Source organism: Aethalodelphis obliquidens, unplaced genomic scaffold (genome assembly GCF_003676395.1).
Source record: "Aethalodelphis obliquidens isolate GAN/ISIS:26980383/991018 unplaced genomic scaffold, ASM367639v1 scaffold12, whole genome shotgun sequence".
Lineage (NCBI taxonomy): Eukaryota > Metazoa > Chordata > Mammalia > Artiodactyla > Delphinidae > Aethalodelphis > Aethalodelphis obliquidens.
The window spans coordinates 31,541,016-31,562,767 of NW_020837956.1; the positions used below are offsets into that span (position 1 = coordinate 31,541,016).

Consider the following 21,752-nt stretch of genomic DNA (forward strand, 5'->3'; position numbering starts at 1 on the left):
GAGTTTCCTGCAGGGGCATCCTCTGCGAAAGCAATGCTGTACTTCTGCACGCCTCTCTGTCTATAAATATAGGGTGGGGTTACCGATCGCTAACGGAGGATCTCCCGCTCTCCTAATTTACACTTCCAGAGTGTTTTCCAGATCCAAAATATAATTTTAAGTGGACGTTTCACCAAAATGAGCTGTCGTAATTCATTTTGATAAGCTTGGATAAGATTTCAGCATCTTCTTTCTTTCTTTTACTCTTTACATTTTGCAACTGAAGTCAGGTTGATTCAGCCACCAGACAGATGTTTCCCTGGTTGGAACATGTGATTTAAGACATTAGGGGAAGAGGCAGGGGAAGATGATTACTAAGCCAACTGGCTGAATCTATTAATTTTTCTTTCCCAAATGTCATGGCTCCGTTTCCAGCAAAGTGGTCAAGATCAATGCTGTTGAAATGACCTTGAACAGGAATGAAGTGAGTTAGTGTGTTAAGTAAGCACTGGGTACCACAGCTGCGAATTTGAACCCTTTTTACTACTAAGAATAAATATATTCAGGGCATTGAAATGGATCCCCCTGCTTTGTCCCTTTTCCAAACTTCTGCTTTTGTACTAAGTACCTACCCTGACCAGGTCTGGCGTTTTTAACGTGAGATGAGCACGCCCCTTAGTGGAGAAAGTACTTAACTGCAAGCTCTTAACATTTGCCCAAAGAAAAGCTCTCGGTTTTTACAGAAATATATCGCTTTAGTAACTCTTAAAGCCAAACTACTTGTCTACGTTGGAGGGTTATCGTGAGAATTAAATGAGATAATTTGTGGGCAGCACTTAAAATGGCACTGAGTGCAGGAATGACAGTCAGCAACTGCTATTATCACGCTTATCTGAGAATGAGGATTTGGGAAGCAGGGGGTTGAGGGACGTCATTTTTGGAGTCTTCAGGATTTCAGCTTCAGCGCCCTCTGTGCCCACACTGTTACGTAGTAGGAAAGGTGAGTGAAGAGTAGTGGACAGGATTTACCTGGGGCAGGACCCACTGCCCCGAGGCGGAGAGCAGTGCCGGCCACTTCAGAATACAGGCCTCCCCACCGTGTGGGGATTTGGATTGAAAAGAGCATCCACGCAATGCGATTCCACCTGCACCTGACGGGGAGGCACTGTTCCTTTGCCACGCCTGTCCCTGACCTTGGACTTCTCCCGGCTCAGCCTCCAGACGCTCAGAAGTCTCCACAGGCCACCCTTTGTGAAAATGACTCCTAGCGGCGGGAGATGTCTTTTTCGGAAGTTAACGTGGGCATCGTTGAGGCCGTATTTTGCTTTTTTGATGACTCGAGTTTTCTTTCTTTTAATTGGCAAGCATAGGATGAGACTGTTTCTTCATGCGCCTGAAGCTTGTTACATCTTTATCAAACGAGATGTGAAAGTGGGGAAACGATTTGTCTTCCCTCTCTCCTTTCTTTCTTCCTTCATCCCTTTCTTCCTTCCTTTCATTCCTCCTTCTCTCTCACTTTTTCCTCCTCTCCCACCAGCCCCTCCTCTTTCCTTCCCTCTTGCTCTAAGTGGATGATGGACAAGAGGTCCTTGGGTCTAGATTTTGGCATCCACGCCATCTCTGGTCCACTCACTTTTTCATTTATTCGGAAACATATTCCCTGAACAGCCTACTCTGGATTCAAAACAATCCAGTCCCAGTTCCGGTGCTAGGGGTATTCATCCTTTAAGAGGAGAGGCAGGCAGGTAAGCAGGGGTGACAGGACCATGGGGAGGTGCTGAGAGAGGGCTCCCGGGGCCGTGGGGAGAGGAGCGGAGGGCAGCGCGTCCCCCCAGGACTGGCACCGGGAGCACGGCAGGCCCCAGGCTGGTGGTGGATGTAAGTTTGCCTGGCAGAGAACCACCTTTATAGTGGGTTTAAAAGCCACCTAGGAGGGGCTTCCCTGGTGGCGTAGTGGTTGAGAGTCCGCCTGCCGATGCAGGGGACATGGGTTCGTGCCCCGGTCTGGGAGGATCCCACATGCCGCGGAGCGGCTGGGCCCGTGAGCCATGGCCGCTGAGCCTGCGCGTGGAGCCTGTGCTCCGCAACGGGAGAGGCCACAACAGTGAGAGGCCCGCGTACCGCCAAAAAAAAAAAAAAAAAGCCACCTAGGAAAACCGGGTCCCACCACTTCATCATAACCAGGAGACTGGGATCTGCCGACAGGTCTCAGGGCCAGGCCTGTGACAGCTGTCCCTCCAAAGGCCTCTCAACTCCAGCCACCGAGAGTGTGATCTCAGCTGTGGGGGACCTGGGGTTCCCTTCGTCCCAGCCCCAGGCCTCACTGACAGTTTCTCCCTGGCCTCCTTCCCACTCCACAGCCCCCTCCTGCATGAAACCCTCCCAGATCCTTCTGGCCGGAGGATTCCTCTCCTCTCTTCCACCCTCTTCCCAGATACCAGTCCTCACTAGAATCTTCCACTCGTTACAGCTGGCTTTAAACATAGCCTCTCACCCTCACTGGATGGTGCAGGGACCGTAGCTCTCGTTTCTAAAAAGAGCAAATGTTCACGCAGTTGCCCCTTTGACCACGCACCCACTTTCCTGGACTCTGTCAAGGACTGTGCTGGGTGTGGAGGCTGGACCAATGATTAAGACCTGCGTTGAGGAAGCTGAGCAGACACATATGAATATTATATTTTTGTTAGAAATATATACAGGATACACGGGGTGTATATATTAGGGCCATAAGAAGGAAGAGGCCAGTTCTAACTTGGGAGCTAGTGGCAAGGGAGAGGAGGGGTGTTGGATTTGGGTGGAAGTGGGGATCAACTGAATCAAATCACACATAAAGGGAAATGTAGGTGGATAGATCACCCGGCAGAGCCAACAGAGTTTTGCCAACTAAACAGAATCTTCAGTGTTACTGGTAATTTCTAGAAATGTTGAAAGAATTTATGACTTATTTCAGCTGAATGCTGCCATTTCCTGGGCAAAGTAAGTAGACTTCCAAAGCCTTGGGAGTTAACAGCATCATTTCACCATCTCTTGGAATTGTTTTGAAAGCCAGTGGACGTAGCTTTGGTGTTTGCCAATTATCCCTAACCTAGTGCCTTAATGTTACAATTATATTATTATCGTAACTGCAGTGAGATCTGATTTGGGCTCTGAGGGCTGGGACTGTGGCGGCTCTTCCATTGCTTCTGGAATTCCAGAGGAAAAGAGTCTGAATTAGAGAACGTCATATTAGACCTCTGAATACACGGGATAGATGAAAGCTGGCCGCCCAAGGTTGCCTAACACAGGTGCTTCGGGACCCGCTTTATCAAATATATGAAAATTAGTTGTAGTTAGCCTGTCTGCGTATTTCATGATGTTTGCTGCTTCGGAAGTACAAAAGGGCTCGAGAACAGTTTCTCTTTAGTAGTTTAAGTGTTCTACCTGATTTCTGAATTACTGCTTTTTCACGGAGGTAAACTCTGGAGTACTACCTGAGTGCAGCAGTGGCCAATTTTGAGATAGCATGGTGCTGGGAATCTATCACCACCGTCCTTCCCAAATAGCTGGAAATCCACAGGGCTTCAAGGAACAAGCCAGGGATGCTCTGTGGAAGTGCTGTCAAGGCGCAGTTCTGTTTCTTAAATGGAAATCTCATCCCATTTCTAATTACCTTAGCTCCTGGTGTGGCTTTAGGTTGCCTGAATACATTTCTGGAAATTGTTGGACATTCTCATTGCATTAAAACCTCAGGATGTTGGAACAAAGAGGAGTTTCCCAGGTCATCTAGCCAGTCCTGGTGGGTTACAGATGTGATAAGGATGAGACTCAGATGGAGGGAGTGACCTTCTCCAAGGTCTTGTAGCAAACAAGTGGCTGAAAACAGATGAGGACAAGAGACAGTGACTCCCGTGCATTTGGTGGCATTACAGAGGCCTTACAGTCGCGGTAGCTTCCATGACCTTCAGGCCCCAGGGTTACATAACAACTGCCTGACCCGCCCCAGGCACCAAGCTGCATTTCTGCCCTGGAGTTTCCTTGCTTCTGCTTTCTGAATTCAAAGTTCCTATATAATCAGTCTTCAGTAGATTCTCCTGACCGTCTCTCCCTCTACTTTCCCCCCAAAACACACTTTCTATTTTAGAGGTTCGTGCTGTACCTCATTAGGACCAGGCTCACTGACCATGCACTTTCCCATCCCGTGAAAGGACTACTTCTCCCCTTTTCTTACCCAAATAAGAGTGTCTGACCAAAATAACAGATGGCCTGAGAGCCTCTCCTCCCACGGGCCTGGAGGAAGAATCTCATGTTTGGATGGAAGAGAAGCTCCAGGGGATCATGGGAGTCATGTTTACGAACAGATGACTTCATTCATTCCACCTGTATTTATGGAATTCCTACTGTGTGTCAGGCCCTAGTCTGGGATCTGGGGGTATATATGTTAATGGCGATAGAGATTCAAAAGAAAAATAAAGACAGTGAGTGGGGAGTAGGGTGAAGTGTGATGTTGGAGAGGGTGGTTAGGTTGGGCTCCGCTGAAAAGTAAACCCTGGACAGAGGCCTAAAGAAAAACCATGGAGATATATTGGGGGAAAGCATTCTAGGACTAAGGACTAGCAACGGTCCTGTGGCAGAAACACATGTGATAAGTTCAAGAATGAAGAAGGGGGAGAGGCCAGAAGCCGTGAGTAGCCCAGCGATGGAGGGGAGTTGTACGAGATGAACTACCTTGGGGTAACATCACCTCGGGCCTTGTTGACTGTGATAAGAATCTTGTATTTTACTCTAAGTGACACAGGAAACCATTGAAGGGATTTAACCAGAGGAGTGACATGCTGAAACTTTTGAAACATCATTAGAGCTTCCAGATAGGTAATTGACTGAGTGATTGGGAACTGGGGAATCTGTTTAGGAAGTGAGTATGATAGTGTTGGCAAGAGATGAGATGCCTTGTGGGTATCTAGGCCTCCATGTCCGAGAAACGATCAAATTCAAGCTGCGTCCTGAAAGGAGAGCTGAAGGTTTGTTAGCTTAGATATGGGGTGTGAGAGAAAGGAAAGCCGAGGATGACACTGACGTTTTTAGTCGGAGTGTCTGGAAACATGGAATTGCCATTTACAGAGAGAAGAAAGACTGAAGAAGGGGCAGATTTCTAGGAAAAAAGAACAAAACTTGAATTTTGGATATGTGAAGTGTGAGGTGTCTATTAGAAGTCAAGCAATCAGTGGGATAAATGAGTCTGGAGTTCAAGTGAGGGGAACAAGGAGACAGTTATAAATTTGGAAGTCATCAGCATACATCCTCTAAGATGGTATTTAATAGATATTAATAGTTGTGTCAGAAAGGGGACTCGGGGAGGGGGAAGGATAAGCTGGGACAAAGTGAGAGAGTGGCACGGACATATATACACTACCAAACGTAAAATAGATAGCTAGTGGGAAGCAGGCGCATAGCTTTGTGACCACCTAGAGGGCTGGGATAGGGAGGGTGAGAGGGAGGGGATATGGGGATACATGTGTATGTATAGCTGATTCACTTTGTTACACAGCAGAGACTAACACACCATTGTAAAGCAATTATACTCCAATAAAGCCATTAAAAAAAAATACTGCCTGCACTCAAGTCATGTCTGTATATTTCTGTGTGCATCTCTTGTTGATGGTTTTGAGTTTCATGTATCTTCTTGGCCATGTTAGAAATAAAAAGTTAATTTTCAAAAAAAAGAAAGGGAGGGCTGGGACTGCGGCGGCTTCTCAGTTGCTTCCAGAATGCCACAGAGCACCTCCACCTTCTTCATGGCCAGGAGGACAGAACTAAGACCAGTGAGTGGAACAAGAAAATGAGAGTAGTGATCGTGACCATGGCCACTACCATTTATGCCTCTGGCTCCTTACATGTGTGGTGTCGTTGTCTCTACAAACCAGCCTTGAAGAGGTTGAATTCATCTCTGTTTTACTCATATTGAAACTCGGACTCTGGGAGGTTAAGTAAATGTTGTTAAATACGTTGATTGAGACCACCCAGCTAATAAATAGCTAAGCTGTGATCCAAACCCAAGTTCATGTTCTTGTTGCTATGCTAAACATCACAGCTCAGTTTAAGAGGTTCAATAGGGTGGTCTTTCTTTTATCTCTGAGAAAGACAGCTTAGCTGAGAATGTTTGCGAGCTCACCCTCCACCTTCAGCTGAGCCTGTCCTGAAGGTCGGGCGTTTCAGATGCTGGGTGGAATACTGCATGTCGGGGCTGCCCTTGCCGACACAGAACACACACTGTAAAGCAAGAGAGAACAATTTGAAAAAAGGAGATGACACAGGAAGATCAAGTCATACATGCGCTCTGAACACTGGCTACAGTTGAAGCCAAGACATTACCCATAGGTGCTGGTTGATTTCCTTTCCTAGTTTCAGAGGGCAGATGACAAACCCCACCCTACGGGAGACAGGTGGAGAAGGGGAATACAGGGATTGATTCCACACTGGCCGAGGGGCAGGCCCTGGGCGGTGTAGCTGTCATCTCCTTCAGGGCTTGCCGCAAGCAAATGAGTGCTGGGGGTTCCACCTAGGAAAGTAAGACCTGAGGGGTGACATGGCTCGTCCAAGGACCTGCGGCCAACACATGTTACAGGCTTTCCAGACCCCAGAGCTCAAGCCTGTTGCACCGCTTTCCTTTAGAAGGGGAAGGAGAGAGGAGGCTGGGATGCTGAGAGCGGCTGCCGTTATCCTCCGCCCATCCCCGCCTGCGGTCTGGAGACGGCCGGCAGAGGGCGCCGCGCCCCTGGCTCTCGCAGCCCGCGGCCCGAAGCCATGTTGAATGAGCAAATGTCTGCAGCCGCCTCCGCGAGATGGAAATGTCTCCCTGGCAGGAAATCCGCGAGGAGCACCGCGGGGTTGTGCAAACAGCCTCACAATGTCCGCTTGTGTGTGTGCACTCGGCTTCGCCCGCGTCGCCCACAATGCTCTGTTTTTTTTGGATAATGGGCCTCTGTGGACCCATAGGGCTTGTCATGCAAAGGGAGTGACCTGTGTTTGTCATAAATGGGCTCTTGTATGATTAATAGCCACGCGAACGCGCCCGCAGTAGCCGCGCGGCACCGGCTTCACCTCTTCGCCGAGGCGGTGGTCTCAGTCGCTTTCCTCCGTCGCTCCAAAGCGGCCGTGCAGAATTTATTGCTAAAAGGGAAATGACTTGTTTGCATTGTGGTTGCGAGACAGGAGGTGCAGAAAACTAGCATTCGTTGCTGGAGGCTGACTGCGTGCCAGATATTATACTAGGTGCTTTCCCTGCATTATTTTATTTACTCACTAACGACACTGCTAAGGAAGTATTATGATTCGCATTTCACAGACGAGGAAAACCCAAATTCAGAAGAGTAGACTTACCCAAGGTCTCCTCAGCCTGTGCTGTTGCCACTAAAGAACTCCTTTTCTCCTTCAGCGTGGTCCACGGTCCACACACTTGGAAATGCCTCCCTCATCCTGCCTGGCTGTCCGTACACTCAATTAGCGATTTTAAAATAAATGAGGGATTTCCATTCTTGGGTGTCAGTGTGTGTGTTGTACCTCCTGGAATTATATGCAAAAACATGTGGATCTGTTCATGGGTGCGTTTTTCTAAGAAGGCCGATATTCATCGGATTCTCAAGGTCATCTATGATCATAAAACAACAAGAATATCTCTATTTTGGGAAATGTTTATTTTCTCCAACCTATTTCTCTTCCCAACGACCCTTCCTCTGTTCGGCTTGTTTGCAGTTGACAATCTTCCTGTCATTGCTATGCAGTGACTGCTTACCGAATCTTCCATTCCGTTTCAGTGGCCATCAGTGCTGGACTGGACTGCGTGCTGGACCTGTGCGTGGAGCTTGGCTGGGGAGGGGTGGGGGGTAGTTGAAATGGGTAACCTTCTGGAAATGAAGAAGACATAGCCCTTTAAAGAATCCACAGTAAGGAAGAAAGGTTGTTCATTCAGCCTGGGGCTCAGGGAGGAGGTTTCTGGAAGGAAGTGCAATCTGATTTGGGCCCTGAAAGATAGGCCATCCAGAGGCAGAGGAGAGGGGGAGGGCATTCCAAGCAAAGGGAGCAGCATATGAGCACAAAAACAGAAGCAAGAACCAGGCCAGACTGTTGGCACGGTCCATACGCTGGTGTGACCAAAGCACAGAGTGTTCACAGGAGCTGAAACTTGAAAGAGAGCTTCGGGTCAGGTTCTAGGACCATGTGAAAAATTGCACCCATCTTAATTTGACAGCCAGCTTGGGGAACGTTTACACTGAAACATGCCTTTTTCCTTCCACCCAGCAGCTCCACATCGCGCTGGGCCGGGGAGTTGCCTCAGAAAGGCAGGAGAGCCGGCCTCCCAGGCACTCAGCACACTCCCCCCGCCCCGCCTTTCCTGTCCCAGCTTACAGTGACGGTCTTCAGTGCTTGCTTGGGGTTCACGCTAGGGGTTTTATTTTAAAGCGTTCCTTTGGTTTGCGATTAAGTGTACTTTGAAATCAAGGCATTTGCTCCTTTCAGAAACTGGAGACCAAAGCAAAGCCCCTCCTGCCTCTGAGATTTCAAGGGATGTTTTCCGCCCTTTGGCGGACCTTGACACTTGAGATGCAATGGACCGCGCCAACCTCCCTTGGCTTCAAATTCTTTAGGTTTTCAGTATGTGAAATGGCTTTTGGTGGTCTTTTTGGTACTTCTGTAATTTTGACATCCCCCCCCACAAATAACTTTGAACTGGGAAGTAATATACCTAATGCTTTGACACCTCCATCAATTCCAAAGCCTCCTTTGTTGCACAGGTGGACCTCCGTTTAAGAAAACTCAGTGTCTGGAAACCTAGACTTACAAATCAAGTCAGTCCCTGGCACTGGGGCAGGTGGGGTTCTTCAGGGGGCTTTCGCTTCCCAGAAGTACTGCATCTGCGGGCACTGTGCCTCCCGGTGCCTTGACCTGTGAGGTCATATTTCACCACTTGACAGTGACCTCTGGAGGCAGAGAGACCTCAGGCACAGATGTGTGGAACAGCTGCCGGGGACCGAGAGCCAGGCAGGGACGGGGGGCGGGGGGGGGGCGGGGAAGCCTTTTTCTTTTTTTTCCTCTCTCTTTTTTTTTTAGGTTATATTGTGAGATAACATATAGAAGAGATTTAATTCACCAGCATTCACTTTACACAGGACATTTCCTGTAACGTGCGCTCAGAGTCTCCTGTGTGATCCGAGGTGCTCGGGGTATCTGGTGTTGGATTGGGGGAGGCGAGAGAGAGCCCAAGATAATGGCTGGAGACTGCAGCCAGGAGTAGGGCTTAGAGAGAAGTCACGGCCAGGGGAGACGTGGAAGGTACCTGGATAGAGTTTGGTGAGACACCAGGTCTAAGAGGGGGCAGCAGGTGCAGAAATCTCGGGGGACACAGGTTTCTGGCTCATAATTTAATGGACGATGATGCCTTTCTGTGAACAAAGAAGGAGGAGGACATTTGGGAAGGGCGGAACTTAAGGTCATTAAGATCTTCCCCAAAGTGCTATGCTTGCAGGAAATTCACTTAGAGTTACCGGCCAGGAGTTGAGGAGGGAGGTCCAGTTTGGGGCTAGAGCGGGACGGGGAGACAAGGTGTGAAGAACGAGCATTGGAGACAGACACTTACAGGTTAGATGGAGGAAGCGGAGACTTAAGAAGGACCGTTCAGAGAGATGAGGGGGCAGTAAGGAGGCGCTCCAGCATCTCGGCGGGGGAGGGCTTGGCCAGCAGCACGCAGGGCAAGATTCCTCTGCAGCCCCTCACTCAGAGCAAAGAGGACCCCGGCTTCTGTCGGTTGAAATACCCGAGAATCAATTCTGGAAGGAGATCTGTCATCCAAGAGAAACGAGAGTCTGTCTAACCTAAATCACTGATGGTCAGAACAGCCCAAACTTCGGGCGACTTCTCCGTGTTCCCTTTCAGGTTCTAGACTGAAGCGAAGCCATCGGAGACAGGTGGAATAAACAGCTTTCCCAACACTGCTCCGTAAGCGGAAGGCACTTCCAAGACTGCTGCCCTGCAGGGGTCACTCTCCCTTTGAAATCGGGCAGAAGTGGCCTGGGTGGGCTGTGACGGTCAGCCCTCCTTCTAGGGAAGCGGCAAGCTTATCAAGCAGTTTCCTCCTCACCGTGTTCTTGATGTCACAAGTGGAAGGGAACAAATTCACTAATGATTTCCCAGCGGTGGGCTGGTCCAGAACAAAGTCCCAGTTTGATGGTTTCCATATTCACTGGTATTGGAAATTGAGGCGGGGGGCACATTGACTTTCATTCCCTAAAAAAGAATCTAATTTCACTCTCATTTCTTGTGGAGACTTTTTGCTGTTGTAATATTGATGTTTATGGGGAAATTAGCTGTGATGAGGTAATAGTCTATTTTAGAAAACTGAACTCAGATATTGAAAGGACTATTTTAAACCTGCACTTAATCGTTCAGCTCTGTAATGGTCTCTCGGTATTTTTTTGAGAATTCCCATGGACTGTCTTACAACTCGACTCTAGCAGCTTGTATTCCACCGGGAACACCCAGCCCTTTTGAGGGACACCGTGGTATTAATGATGGATGAGGGTATTCAAGGCATTTTCCCATTTGAGTGCCATTACTTGTAGTGTTAAAACGTTTTGAAAACACATTTTAGCCATTAACTCATTTTTATTGTCAGATGAAAGTGCTTAATAGACTCACTCTAGTTTCCCTCCTTCGTCTTGGAATGAAATCATCTGTTGGATTCTTGGCACGACTTTCGGCAACGGAACAGAGAACCTTATGACTTCATTGCAGAAGCGGCAGCTGGGGCAGGGAATTCCAGCCCAGCCCAACTATCTAAAATCGCTCACCTGGTTTTGCTCCCGGAATTTATAGGCTGAGCTACTTCATTCCATCCATGAATTTCCCGCGCCCCCCCACCGCCAAAGAAAAGCAGGTGCTTCTGTCATTTAAGGAACGTACCCTTCCTTTTGTTGAGAAGTAGTTTTTTAAGCCACCTATTTTGTATCTGATACATTACAGGCTGATGGTCAACCGGTTTTGCTTATCATTGTAAGCAATCAAGGAGTATAAATGAGGTATGATGGGTTGTATGATTACTAGGAGAAAGTGTCTCTGGGTAGTGTGAATACCAGACGTATCAGGGTTGTACTCTCCCTGCTCGGACAGCTCCCTGGTTGGTTCATGGGAGGCAAGCCAGAGGGGTCACTTGCTTTTGGGGGACGGTGTGGGGAGCCTGCAAGCCTCTTTCGTCGCTGACAGCAGCGGCCAACCTGGCTGCCATCAGGATTTCTCCAAATCTGAACCTTGTTGATCAGGTTGAAGGGCAGATTGTCTGAATAGCCCTCCTACAATCACATCCAGTCGCCAGAAACACTCCTGAAGCCAGAACTGGACTTCTTTCCTCCACTCTGTTGGGGAAATCTCAGGGCTCCATTGTAGTTAGGAGATCAGACTTATCATAAAACTAAATGAGACACAGGCCACAGTGTGCAGCTGGAGGCGCCAGCTTCAGAGCAGAGACCAGCAGCTCTGCTCCCAAGCTGGGCCTAGTAACTGACCAGGGTAGTGACTCCTAGACTTTGGAATTTCATAAAACGGTAAAATATCAAAATAAACTTCGGGGACTTAGGATGCAGCTATCACTATCATTTTGTAAAATAAATAAAAGACACTGTAGCATAGAGATGTTTGCATAACTCTAGCAGAAATGCAAGGCTCATGCCATAGCCTTAATTTCTCATTTTGCCTTGGACTGGTTGATGCTTTGGTACCACTGGACAGAACAATCTTAAGGATTTCTTTGCCAGTGCTAACTGGGTACCAGGCCCTATGCTAAGTGCTGGGAATACAAGGAGGTGTAAAAACAGCCCTGCCCAAGAAGACCTTATATTCAGAGATGGGGGGAAAGTGTGTAATTATGGTCCACACTGTAGGCACTAACACACAGTAAACACAGCAAGTTAGGTGAGCAAAGAGAAGCCAAGCTTACCCAAGGGAGTGGGTTTTGTTTTATTTGAGGTAGAGTCAAAGAGGAGGGAAGATTTAGGGGGGTTCTTCTGAAGGTCCTGATTTCCAAACTCATACTTGAAAGGAGGTTCTGGGGAGACAACGGCTGAGAGCCAGTGCTTAGAGTTCAGATGGAATTGACTTCCAGACCCAGCTCTGCCACTTGTGGGCTTGAGAAACTTTTAAAACCTCTAAGATTATTTCTTTATCTCTAAAGTTGGGATGAGAAGAGTTCCTACCTCATAAGGCGGTTGTGAAAATTAAAATATGATAATACATGAAAAGCTCTCATCCCTATGGCCTGCAGATCATTACAAAATGTTAGCTGTCATTTTAATTGTAAACAGAAGGAGCAACATGTGCAAGGGCCCTGAGGCAACAAAGAGCAGGCTGCTTTAGAGAAGTGTAGGGTGTGATGAGCGGAGGGCCCAGGGGTGCAGAGGAAGAGAGGGGACAGAGGAGACGGCCAGGGGCTGGAGGCCAGGTTTTCTGGATCCAGTGCACACACTGGTATGTGCTACATCCTGTGGGCCCTGGAGAGCCGTGGAAGCATATTAAGCAAGGAAGTCACATTGTTACTTTTGTAACAATGAAAACGAATGGGCAGGAGACAAAACTGGAATCAGGAGGGTCAGTTTGGGGGCTCTTTGCAGGGTGCCGGAAGCTCTGCTGAGGGTCTGAATTAGGATAATCATGGTAGGGAAGGAGAGAAGTGCACACAGTGTTATGAACCACCAGTGGGGATGTCCTGTTTAACACGCTGTTTAGCTTGTTCTAGGGAGACCCTACTACCATGGAGCAGAAACCCTCCACTGGCAGTGATACATCGCACCTTATGTTTTTTTTTATTATTATTACTTAATAAATCTTTATTGGAGTATAATTGCTTCACAATACCGTGTTAGTTTCTGTTGCACAACAAAGCAAATCAGCCATATACATACCTATGTCCCCACGTCCCCTGCCTCTTGAGCCTCCCTCCCACCCTCCCTATCCCATCCCTCTAGGTCACCGCAAAGCTCCTAGCCGATCTCCCTGTGCTGTGCTGCTGCTTCCCACCAGCCAACTATTTTACATTCGGCAGTGTGTATATGTCGATGCTACTCTCACTTCGCCCCACCTTCACCCTCCCGCCCCATGTCATCAAGTCCATTCTCTATGTCTACCTCTTTATTACTGCCCTGCAGCTAGGTTCATCAGTACCATTTTTCTTTTCTTAGATTCCATATATATGCGTTAGCATACGGTATTTGTTTTTCTCTTTCTGACCTACTTCATTCTGTATGACAGACTCTAAGTCCATGCACCTCACTACAAATATCGCAATTTCGTTTCTTTTTATGGCTGAGTAATATTCCATTGTATATATGTGCCACATCTTCTTTATCCATTCATCTGTCGATGGACATTTAGGTTGGTTCCATGTCCTGGCTGTTATAAATAGTGCTGCAATGAACATTGTGGTGCATGTCTCTTTCTGAACTATGGTTTTCTCAGGGTATATGCCCAGTAGTGGGATTGCTAGGAAAACTGGACAGCTACATGTAAAGGAAGGAAATCAGAGCCCTACCTAACACCACACACAAAAATAAACTCCAAATGGATTAAAGACTTAAATGTAAGATCAGACACTATAAAACTTTTAGAGGAAAACATAGGAAAAACACTCTTTGACATAAACCACAGCAAGATCTTTTTTGACCCACCTCCTAGAGTAACAGAAATAAAAACAAAAATAAACAAATGGGACTTAATTAAACTTAAACGCTTCTGCACAGCAAAGTAAACCATAAACAAGACAATAAAACGACCCTCAGAATGGGAGAAAATATTTGCAAAGGAACCAACAGGCAAAGGATTAATCTCCAAAATATATAAACGGCTCATGGAGCTCAGTATCAAAAAACCAAACAATCCAGTTAAAAAACGTGTGGAAGACCTAAATAGACATTTCACCAAGAAAGACATACAGGTGGCCAAGAGGCACATGAAAAGATGCTCAGCATCACTAATCATTAGAGAAATGCAAATCGAAACTACAATGAGGTATCACCTCACACAGGTCAGAATAGCCATCATCAGAAAATCTACAAACAACAAATGCTGGAGAGGGTGTAGAGAAAAGGGAACGTTCTTGCCCTGTTGGTGGGAATGTAAATTGATACAGCCACTATGGAGAACAGTATGGAGGGTCCTTAAAAAACTACAAATAGAACTACCATATGCATCTTATGTTTTTTTTAAAATTTATGTATTTTATTTATTTATTTTTGGCTGCGTTGGGTCTTCATTGCTGCGCGCGGGCTTTCTCTAGCTGCGGCAAGCGGGGGTACTCTTCGTTGTGGTGCACAGGCTTCTCATTGTGGTGGCTTCTGTTGTTGCAGAGCATGGGCTCTAGGCACACGGGCTTCAGTAGTGTGGCACGTGGGCTCGGTAGTTGTGGCTCACGGGCTCTAGAGTGCAGTCTCAGTAGTTGTGGTACATGGGCTTAGTTGCTCAGCGGCACGTGGGATCTTCCCGGACCAGGGCTCAAACCCATGTCCCTTGCATCGGCAGGCAGATTCTCAACCACTGTGCCACAGGGAAGCCCCAACCTTATGTTTTAATGTCTTTTAAAAAATGAATTTGTCCCATTTACTTTTTGTGTTAATGGACAGAGCAAGAGATTGACAGCCAGGACACCTTCTTTCTGGCTCCTTCTTTGGCCCTAATGTATTTTGGGTCCTTGGACAAGTGCTTTTTTGTAAATAAGAGCTTTAAAAAGATGACCCCAGTTCTAATATGGAATGTATTCTGAGGACATTTGGGAAGACCCTGGGAAGGACAATTACTATACCTGACCCACATGTTCTGATCTGTAAAATGGGTCCAATATCACCTTCCCTACCTTTGACACATGCTCATGTTGAGGATGAATGAGGCCAGACACATCTTTGACAAAGACGTGATGTTATATAAATATACATCATTGTTGTATTCGTGATTGGTCTGGGGCTTATATGCTAACTATGTTGCAGAAAAATATTAGGCTCAACCAGGACTGAAGTCTCTGATTTCTAAAGTCTTTGTACAGCGATGCTAAACATTTTAGATTCTGAAAGGTATTGTCTCATTCAGAGTGCTAAGAAAACCCATCCCTTCTGTAAAGGCATTGAGTATTTATCATCTTAGACCTTAAGAAAAATATTAGCAATAGAACCATGTGGGGCTGCTGTTCTGTTTTTTCTCACTTTCTGTTCTGTATTGATAAAAGGTGGTATTGGCTTAGAAAGTGTCCTTTCCGATAGTTATAGCTACAAAAGAAATTTTCTAAGTGCTTGTTCTCTAATCATGAAAACTGGGCATGGAAATCTTGTTGTACACAGGCAAAGGTCAGAATTCACAATGCCCACACCCTGGGCCTGAGTCCTTTGTTATGTCTTACTTAGAGTAAACAAATAAATTTCCTCACCAACTATGGCCACATCTTTTCAAAGTCACTTCTAGTTGATTTTATTTGGTTTTACACTCTGGGAATACAACTAATCTTATTATTTTTTTTCTTCCAAACAAGAACCGAGTTCTAAATAGGAAAAAAAAAAAATGTGCATGTGCGTGTCTGTGTGTGTGTGTGTGTGTGTGTGTGTGTGCAGCGCACTTTTATCCCCTTCTCTTTTTTGGAACTGAAATGTTAGCAGAGGACGATTTCTTTAGGAGGGTCATCATTTTCTACTGAGCAGCCTTAGAGCCAGCTCCCATGGAAGTGGTTTTGAGCTCAGAGCCAAGAAAGTAGTCATAGAAAATACCATGCATACATCCCAAATCGTCACCCCTGGGAGATGAGAGCCTCCCTTGGCAGGGACATGCGGGCAGTCTTTAAAGGCACTATTAACACTCCTACAGTGACTAGAGAAACGCCCTCTTTCTAGACAATTTGGAAAAACATATGAAAGGATCCATTTCAAAATTGTAGTGCTATACATGAACCTTGAGGAATAAGCCTTCTGTATTGGGAAGGCTTCACCAGTCACCCAACTAGTGTCTTTTGTTCCCTCCTCATTCTAGATCCCCCAGCTGGAGGCGTCCTCTCTGCCAATACAAATTCCCAGGGTCCTTCATGGCTGGGTGGAGTTCACTTCTTCTATGACGCTAATTTTTCTGGGAGATTCCACCCCACATGGTTTTCTGTCTTCTCTAAATTCCTAGAGAAATATGTCTTTCACTGGCCATGCCTTGGGGGGCTACTAGTGTAGAGCAGGCCGCTTTGGAATCTAACAGAAACTATAGACTCTCTCCCCAGAGAAAGGAGCATATATATACAATAATACATTATCTAGCACGCACTTTCCACAGACCACGGACTCTCAGAGTCCCCAAACAGGGGCCTCCTAGGGGTCTGGAATCCCAGGTCTCCTCCTGTGGGGAAAAGAGCATGGACTTTGAGTTCCTAGATGCTCAAGCTCTTTTATTTTCCTGTAGTCTTCAGAAAGATGCTTAACCAACTAAATTTCTTCTTCTTCCAATACATGAAGAGAATTATAGCTACCTGAAGGATTGCTGTAAGGTTTGAGTGAACTTAAGTATGTGAAAGCTCCAAGCACAGTGCCTGGCACACAGTGGACCCTCAATAAAATGTGCATGTTCTTGTCCCTCTCATATATCATCATCATCTTCAACATCATCATCATCACTCTGGTTGGTACTTACTGTGTATCGGGTACATACTACTACTTTCACATTCAGTTAACGTTTTTGAGCCCCTACCACTTACCAGAAGCTTGTTATGTGCTTCCAGGTCGATTACATTCTTAATTTGAACTTGTGCTGTCTCCCTAAATAGCATGTGTATCACTTGAGCACTGCAGCCATGGCTTCTGTCATTGAAAGCCCCATTCCCACAGGCCGCAGGTATTCAGGGTGTTCAACCAGTGATTGACTACTTCCCTCGGGGCAATTATCCAAGGTGGTGTTTTTATTAGAAAACCAAAGGGAAAAGAAGAAACTTCCCATCAAACTGTTATGAGATTCCCTTTAGGGAGGATAGGAGTTTGATTTTTCCTTTTATTTAGATAGATCACTGTCACCAAGAGAGTCAGAGTTGAGGAAGATAAACTAGGTCTCCTGGGACCTGAGTGGGCAGTGATCCTGACTGACCCCCTCTTTTGACTGTTGGAAAATCTGTGTTGCCCCTTTGCCCTTTAGCATTTCATTCCTTTTCAGTAGAGATATTTCATGAGTCCCTTTGGCAGGATTTTCTTCATTAGATATTGGTGCTATATGCTATATTTATGAAAAGAGGTAAACACAGACACAACCATTTGGTTAAAAATTGAAGTTTTTGATGATTTTTTTGAGTATTTATTAAAAGGGTGATCTCCTTACTGCTATTTTCAAAAGCATTTGTTTCTGCTTGGGATTTTCGTGTTGGAAATGGGAATTAACTTACATAGAGTTATCTGAAGACCCCAGCCTCTAACTGTCACACACTTATATAAATATTGTTCTCTTGAAAATTTAGTTTTCTTTCATAAAGATTTATATTTTTAAAATTAGCTTCTGTACTTAATTTTAATACCTTTAAGTTTTCTCATCCCTAAACAACATATCTTCCTCTTAGATATATTTTGAAGATAAAGTAAGAAAAGGTATCTAAAATACAGTCTTTGGCATGTAGGAAAATCTCTTGCGGTGCTAGCTATTCATACCTTTAAATATTTACCTGATTATAGCTTGACATTAAAGCAGTTTACATAAAGAGTCATGGATTTGGGGAGACCAAACCTGAAATATCAAGAAACACGCAACTTATATGATTCTGAGGATGTAATACTTCTTTGATTCCATGAATAACTTAAACCATGAAACGAGTTGTAATGCTGAATAATTATAGCTAATATTTGCGCAGTGTTTTATAGTATTTTACGCAGCGGTTTTACACTCATTTCAATAGTCTTTGCGAGAATCTCATGTAGGAGAGATTATTATACTATTGTTGTTGTAGGTGAAGAACCGAGACTCAGAGCGGCAATGACTTGCTCTAGCATCATGGGGGAGTGAGACAGGGCTTCATATTCGTGCGGCTCTTTCAAACTCTTCTCTAGGAGCTCATCATTTACCACTTACACTATGCATCTTCTGATAATATCAGTAGGCCACATTTTTATTTTAGCCTACTCTGTGCTGCAGATCCTCCAGACTGTGTCCTAATCTTTATCAGTAAGTCCCAACCTGCAGTGCTCTGGGAGAACAACCCCAGCACATAGCCAAAGCCGTCATGGCAGACGCCCACACACCTTCACTTTGGTAGAGAAGAGACAGTCCTGGAGAACCCAGTCATGGAGGAAGACAGGTGTCTCTAAGAGCAAAAGGCCATCCAGAGTGGCCACAGACGGAAAGAGGACCACCTTCCAGTGCCAGTCTCCAAAGCAGGAAACATCCCAAGTAAGAGCCAGAAAGAAAGTTTGCAAGGCCCATCGCCTCATGAGTACTTATCCAACTGGCATCTCCCCTCTGTCTTCATCTGAGAGACCAAATCTTGTAATCTTCCCTTGCTCTGCCCCTACCAGACCCTCCTGGAGGGGGTAAATTCAGATCTCACAACACTCACAGACACCACTGCAAACTATCACGTGTCCCAGGGAGGTTTCACTTTGAGATGATCTCTGAAGTTGTCAAGGGAGACATTGTGTGTTTGTGTGTGTGTGTGTGTGTGTGTGTGTGTGTGTGAAAATAAGCCTAAACTTTATAATATAGACAGCATACTAGTTTTAAATAATAAACATGCTTTGTAAATTATTGCTTGAGCTCCCTTAGGCCTGGAATCCTTCTTAGCACCCTCCTTTATGAATTCTATTCCTAGTATTTTAGTACTTTCACATCTGTATTTTTTGCTGTACTTCTTCTCTCTTCCTTCACATTGGTTCTCCATCTCCTCCTTTATTATTGGGGAGACCTTTCCTATCCCTTGAACTTAATAAGCAGCTTCTTTACCTGTAGAAACTGCCTAGAATCATCACCTGCTGGATTGCCATATTCTCTCTGATATGAGCTCCCAATCCATAGTGGACAGTGGCAAGGATCTGGCAAATTCCTTGGGGCTGACCCAGCAGCAGGTCACATTAGGAGTGTAGGCATGGAGTTACCGGACAGAACATGGAAACCAGAGTCCCCGGCTTCCCTAAATACAGTCCTGGACTGCCAGCCAGGCTTCTCTCCCCGCCTTTTAGCTGTGAAAACACTGCTGTGCCCATGGGAGCTCTAAGAGGAGATTTCTCTTTGTCTCAACTCTCTCTTAGCTAGATCACTATTTCATTTTAAAAAAAAAAAAAGCTGTACTTCTCCAGTGTCACCAGTTTGTCTTTATTTTCTGAACACCAAATCTTGAAAGAGACTTTTTTTTCCCTTTGCTTTGGCACTCAGAAGCTTAGATCCTGATTGATCTCCAGCAGATGTGAAGATCTTATTGCCTGGATGACCTATAGTTCATGTACTACCTGCCTCTCTACCTTCATCTTATGATTCTCCTTTTATTTTCCTCTTCCCCTCACTTTCATTATGTAAGCATTTGCATTTTCTGATAGTGTATAATAACTTACCTGAAATTCTTTTTTTTTTGCTGTATGTGGGCCTCTCACTGTTGTGGCCTGTCTCGCTGTGGAGCACAGGCTCCAGACGCACAGGCTTAGTGGCCATGGCTCATGGGCCCAGCCGTTCCGTGGCATGTGGGATCCTCCCGGACCGGGGCACAAACCCGTGTCCCCTGCATCGGCAGTCGGACTCCCAACCACTGTGCCACCAGGGAAGCCCTATCTTAAATTCTTTTATTGAACAAGATCAAATATTAAAAAATAATCCTCACAGTGATTAACTAAGCCATCTCATTAGTAACATGGTTCATAGAAATGTGTTTTGTATGCACTTAGGAGCTGTTTGAAAAGAGTGGAGAGGCTCTGTCATGAAGAGTGTAGCTGGGGGTGTAGTAAAAGCTCTTTGGGTGAGGGTCTTCCCAAGTGGAGCCCGAGGTCTAATAAAAAACAACCATGGTCTCTACCCAGTGCCCATCTGTGTGATGCTAACTTACATTGCAGACCTTGAACCAGAATATACTTCCATGAATTCTTGTCCCATTGGAGGGGAGCGATAAGCATCATTTTTTTTTTCCATGAAGGAGATGAACTATTTCTGTGTTTATTCAAGGAGCTTGTATTGAAATGCATGTCTTCTAGGTTCCATGGGACTGGACTTGACCCCTAATACTACATAATATCCCATAATTATCAATTATTGTTCCAGACAGTTCCTGTTTGGGATGTGAGCCATCTAGAGTACATCTAGAATATTTCCAGTTAGTTGACCCGGGTTGTTGTTAGAATCATGCTTCAAAATACTGGGCTGCATCAGCCAACCAGCTTAAGTCACGTTTTGCACAGAACTCTGCAGCCAGCTAGTATCTGGATGTATTTCCACGTGTGTTTATTTCAGTCTGTTACTAATTTTAAAGGCTTAATGTATTTCCCACCCAGGCACTCTGACAGTAAAATCCTACACAAGTCAGACTTTTAGCAGGAAGCTAAATCCATTCAGGTCTCTTGTGACATGTTAATAGCACAAAGCTAGGGAAATTAAGAATATTCAACTTCCATTAAGGCATTTTATATGAAAGTCAGGGCTGCTACTAAACAGTAGAATCATCTTCCTACACGAAGCGCCTCGGGGTCTGAGTTGGAATTGTTCATTAAATTGGAAACAGATTATTTCCTAGAGACCCAGGAGGATTTGCGAATGTTGCCCAGTGGCAGGGATGGGCTAGACCAGTTCTGAGTGTTAATCTGGCAGAACCTGTCTCATACAGGGCTTTGCTCAAAAATACCGTAAAAGAAAATGTGCATAAGGGCAAGGGAGGAAGAAAATGACAGAAAGAATAGGGACGATCCTTTTGGAAGAGAGAAGCATGGTGTTTGCCTCCTATTGTGTGTGTCTGTGTGTGTGTACATGTCATACATGCCCACACATTCATATATTCCAAGATAGGCAAGGTCTAAGAGGTATCTATCCCAACCTTCTGCCCAACTCATTTTTATAATATTTTTCAGGAGTAATATACCATATTTCTACTTAAACACCACCAGTGACAGGAAACACTATTTCACAGGGCAAATCACCCAATATGCTGACAGCCCTAATGGTTAGAAATTTTCTCACAACACTGAATGAAGATCTTCCTCGTTATTTCCTCGTTGGTTCTGGTTCTCTTCCCTAGAGCCACATATAACCGACCTCATTCGTTTTCCATAAGAGAATTCTAAGTAAGTATTTGAAGGCTGTTAAGATAATTATCACGATGATGATGGTGGTAATTATCATGTAATGTGCCTTGAGCACTTCCTATAAGTACGGTGCTAAACACTTTCTATTTTTATTAATATTCATGATTGATGAAATAGATACATTTCAAAAATTCTTTTTACAGATGAGAAAACTGAGGCTTAGAGAGTAAAGTACCTTGCCTCGGATAACAGGGCTAACAGGAAACAGAGCTAGGATTGCAAACAGCCCTCCCTGAGCAGACTCTTTTCTACCTTCACGTTAGTGACTTATACCGTGAATGATGTCTGCAAGTATATGAGTTATTTTCTCAGAAGGGGGGATTATGGAGACCAGATTATACCACCTTCTGCACTTAAGGGAACTGCTTGCTATGTATTTTCATGCACAACATCATCCTTTTCGTATATTCCTCTTTCACCACATCTTTCTTAGAGTGGCTTATCTTTTTAAATGCCTATAGCAACATAAATATTGTCAGAAGCCATGTG

At 45.4% G+C, this 21,752-nt stretch overlaps 1 protein-coding gene across 1 annotated transcript in view; it reads left to right on the plus strand.

The window, feature by feature from the left end:
- Window positions 1-21,752, plus strand: part of CYRIA (CYFIP related Rac1 interactor A) — a 107,342-nt gene that overhangs the window by 57,813 nt on the left and 27,777 nt on the right. The gene's annotated exons all lie outside the window — the stretch shown is intronic.